We start from the raw sequence: 4,293 nt of genomic DNA, 5'->3' as shown, positions 1-4,293 counted from the left end.
CAAATAATAATCAATGTGAAGACGAGATTAGACGAAGGCCCACATAACATAAGATAGCTATAAAAAAAAAAACTGATGCACAAAAATCCAAGATACATTAAGAAAACTTGGTAAATTTACTAAAGGGAGCAAAAGTTTCATCATTAGAAAGGAAACATATTTTAGACCAGGGAGCTACATCACAAAGGTGTCAACAGCTCTAACCTGATTTCTAAGATCAACGCAGTGGGAATATCAACATTTTCAAATACGCTAGACAAAAACTGAAGAAATGTCTCAATTATAAAGTGCTTCTCCGACAAGCAAGACGTGGATTCCTGGGATACTCAGAGTGCACGTGTGTAATCTCAGAGCTCCTGTGGAAAGGTGGAGATCTCTCTGTCATTGACTTCAACATACAGGTAGGTGGACATGGAACTTTTGATAAAGCAGAGCCAAGAGATGAAAGACGGCCTGGAAGGTTCCAGGTCAACTTCCATTGCGCATGCATGCAAACCTACTTTTTTTTTTAAGTTAGGCAAGATTTTTTAAAAAATTTTATTTTAGAAGGACACACATGGTATGTACTCACTTATAAGTGATATTATACACAACATATAGGACAACCATGCTACAATTAGCAGACCCAAAGAAGCTAAGAAGGGTCGAAAGGACGATGCTTGAATCCCACTCAGAAAGGAAAATTAAACAGACATTAGAAGTGGGTGGAGAGAGAAGACTGGGCGATAAAGGGGATGGTGAAGAGAACAGAGGTGGAATTCAAGTGTGGGGAGAGCGGGTTGGATGGTGGGGATGAGAGAGAGAAGGGAAATTGGTGGATTAGGTCATCTCTGAGACCTGGGATCTGGGAGGCTCCGGAGAGGATGTGGGGGCAACACTGAGACTCCTAGCAGCGGGGGATATGGAGCCTGAAGTGGCCACCTCCTGTAGCCAGGGAGTACTTTCAGTGGAAGAAGGGGAACACCAACTCACAAAGCCTTTGACCCCAAATTTGCCCTGCCTACGAGAAATGCAGGGATAAAGGTGGAGCAGGGGCCGAGCCAACCATTGATTTACCCAGCTTGAGACCCACCCCACGGGAGACAGCCAACCCCTGACACAATTAACCAAACTTTGCTCTGCTTGCAGACGGGTGCACAGTTGTCATCTGAGAGGCTTCATCCAAAGCCAATGGGAAGAGATGCAGAGACCCACAGCAAAATATTAGGCGGAACTCGGGGAGTCTTGTGGAAGAGTCTGGGAATGGACTGAGGGATCTGAAGGGGTCAAGGACACCATGGGAAGACCTACATAGCTAACTGATCCCTGCCTGTGGGGGCTCACAGAAACTGAACCACCAGCCAAAGAGCATACATGGACCTAGGCCCCATACATGTATGTAGCCGATGTTCAGTTGGGTCTCCATATGGGTACCCCAACATTTGGAATGAGAACTATCTCTGACTCAGACTCTGTTGCCTGCCTTTGAATCTCTTTCCCCTAGCTGGGCTGCCCTGTCTGGCCTCAGTGGACTGGATGTGCTTAGTTCTGAGAGTCTTGATGTGCCATGGCAGGTTGGTATGGGGGAGTCTCCCCTCTCTGAGGAGAAGGGAAGGGTGCATGAAAGGGGGTGTGAGGGTAGGACTGGGTGGAAAGAAGGGAGGGAGGCTGGGATCAGGATATAAAATGAGTAAATAACTTAATTAGTGGATAAAACCTATTTTATGCACGTGAATGTTTACTTTCATGAATGTAGGTGTAACATTTGGTGCCTGTAGAGTTCAGAACATGCACGGCATTGGATCTTCTGGAACTGGAATTACACATGGTTTTGAGCCATTGTGTGGGTGCTGGGAACCAAACTTTCTACAAGCATAGCCAGTGCTCTTAACCACTGAGCCAGCTCTCTGGAGAGACATGGAAAGTTGATTTTAAGATCAATAGATGAATTAATTACACTTAGAAAATTCTGAAGCAAAGAACAAAGAGAAGTGGAGTATTTAATTTCAAAATCTTAATAATGAAAAGACTATGACCTTATGCATACATGCCATTCCTAGAAAAAAATAGAGTATTCTGAAAGAAAATGAAATAGATATATCAACAACACTACCTCAAATGAGAGGGGAAAGGTAAGTTATTAAATAAAGTTGATTAGATCTAGCAGATCCTCTCCCCAGGCCTCAAACTAGGATGAATTCCAAATGGATCTAAGCTTAAGCATAAGATATAAAACCACAAAAACACTAAAAGAAAATATGGAACGATTCCATTACAAGCTTGGACGGGGAAAAGAGACTTCTAAATATAACTACAAATTCAAAAAAAATTAGATTGTTAGGCTTGAGCACATGAAATTCAAAGAAAAACTTGATCATGAGGACATATTAGTTAACAAAGGAAAACATGAATGTTAAATTCAATTTAAATCCTTACAAGTATCCAGAAAAGGGTATTATTTCCAAGAGGATGATGATGATGATAACAACAATGAAGCAGAAGCAGAAGCAGAAGCAGAAGCAGAAGCAGAAGCAGAAGCAGAAGCAGAAGCAGAAGCAGAAGCAGAAGCAGAAGCAGAAGCAGAAGCAGAAGCAGAAGCAGAAGCAGAAGAAGAAGAAGAAGAAGAAGAAGAAGAAGAAGAAGAAGAAGAAGAAGAAGAGGAGGAGGAGGAGGAGGAGGAAGAGGAGGAAGAAGAGAAAGAGGAGGAAGAGGAGGAAGAGGAGGAGGAGGAGGAAGAGGAGGAGGAGGAAGAGGAGGAGGAGGAAGAGGAGGAGGAGGGAGGGGGAGGAGGAGGAGGGAGGGGGAGGAGAAAGGGGAAGAGGGAAGAGGGGGAGGGGGAGGGGAGGGAGAAGAGGAACAAGAAGCAGCAGCAGCACTCTTTTAAATTTTTATATAGCTTAACACAAAAATAAGCAAATGATATGTAAAACATTCTCCAAGGATTCTCAAATACATGGAATGCAAGCTCCACATATTCCAAGTACAGATGCAGATGGTAGTTGATGAAGGAGGGAAGGACACATTTTTTTTGGTGCAGTCACTGACAATGCGTGCATACTCCTGCAAACAGACTTCCTCTAACATTACAATAAATCACCCCAAGGAAACCCCTTGAGTCATGCTGAGAGTGAAGGGGAGGGCTTCTGCGAAGAGGTACGAGGTCACCAACATTGGGGAAGGATGGAGAGAGGGGCCAGGGACTGAGTATGATAGAATTACATGCATGAAAATCCAATAATGAAACCCATTGCTATATATGATTAATACATGCCAATAAAAGCATTAAAGCAGTGTGCTAACACCTCCAGAACCTCAGACTATGTTTTAATCTGATGGTGATTCTTTCCTGAACAGTCACTTTTTATACATCTCTGGTGGACATATTAATTGTTGTTATTCCCAAGGAAGGCTTTTTGGTAATACGTATTAAAGTTACAAATGCCTAAGCCTTTGCCCCAGCTCTTCTATTTCTAGAAATGCATCTTGGAATGATATTGGGGCACATGCCAAATGATATAGAAGAATCTCTATCACGGCATTGTTAGCTACAGCAAAGGATTGGAAGCGATCCAGCTCTTCCATAGACGGAGGCTGACTTTTCATTCTGCTTACTTTTATAGCCTCACAGTGGAAACGAAAACATGAACCCTGTTTCTGAGCCGAGCTCAGAGCACTCACACCATATATACACACCAGTCCTTCTTCTGCTAGACCATACTCTGGACCAGCCAAGGCTGGAACACTCCCAACTGCGAGATGGCCTTAGGTAGCTTTGGGACATCTTCACAACCCTGGGATGCACAGAAGAGGAAGCGATGCAAAATCATGGCATCCCTGTTAGTCACTAAAGCAGAACTTTTCTCATCTGGATAACGCCATAGAAAGGATGTGGGTAGTCTGTGCACATTCCCTAGACACAGGAGGAACCAGGAATAGCCGCTGCTTCATCTACTCCTGTTTTAACTGGGACAAGATACTGCTGATTTACCCTTGTCTGTTTTTAACAAACGTATCCCTTCTGCTAAAACTACATAATCTGGATAATAATTTTGCTGAGATACCAATGCTTATGGGCACTCTGTGAGGCTATAAACAGTGATCATGCCCTTCCGCTGGCAACTATCTACCCTTAGATGGGATAGTTAGAAGATGCAGCATTCTAAATGAGAGTTATAAAAACTGAAAATGTGGAATGATCAGAAAGGCTAACATTGGATGGTCTCTGTTTCTACATTTCCCCCAGCTTTCTTTGAAAGTACACAATTTTAGGACATTTGTTGTTGTTGAGAGTCTTTTGAGCTTGAGTCTTTGTTC

General features: G+C 43.2%; 1 long non-coding RNA gene across 1 annotated transcript in view; it reads left to right on the top strand.

Moving 5' to 3' along the window:
- Positions 1 to 1,437, top strand: part of LOC120094127 (uncharacterized) — a 49,713-nt gene extending 48,276 nt beyond the window's left edge. Inside the window, exons 2-3 of the long non-coding RNA XR_015627203.1 lie at positions 289 to 401; positions 1,129 to 1,437. This is a non-coding gene — a long non-coding RNA (uncharacterized LOC120094127). The remainder of the gene's footprint in view (positions 1 to 288; positions 402 to 1,128) is intronic.
- The last annotated feature ends 2,856 nt before the right edge of the window (positions 1,438 to 4,293 follow it).

The sequence above is a fragment of the Rattus norvegicus genome, chromosome 8 (genome assembly GCF_021556685.1).
Source record: "Rattus norvegicus strain SHRSP/BbbUtx chromosome 8, alternate assembly SHRSP_T2T, whole genome shotgun sequence".
In the NCBI taxonomy this organism is placed as follows: domain Eukaryota; kingdom Metazoa; phylum Chordata; class Mammalia; order Rodentia; family Muridae; genus Rattus; species Rattus norvegicus.
Note: the sequence above shows the minus strand (reverse complement) of the source record. Positions and strands in the feature narration are given on the sequence as shown.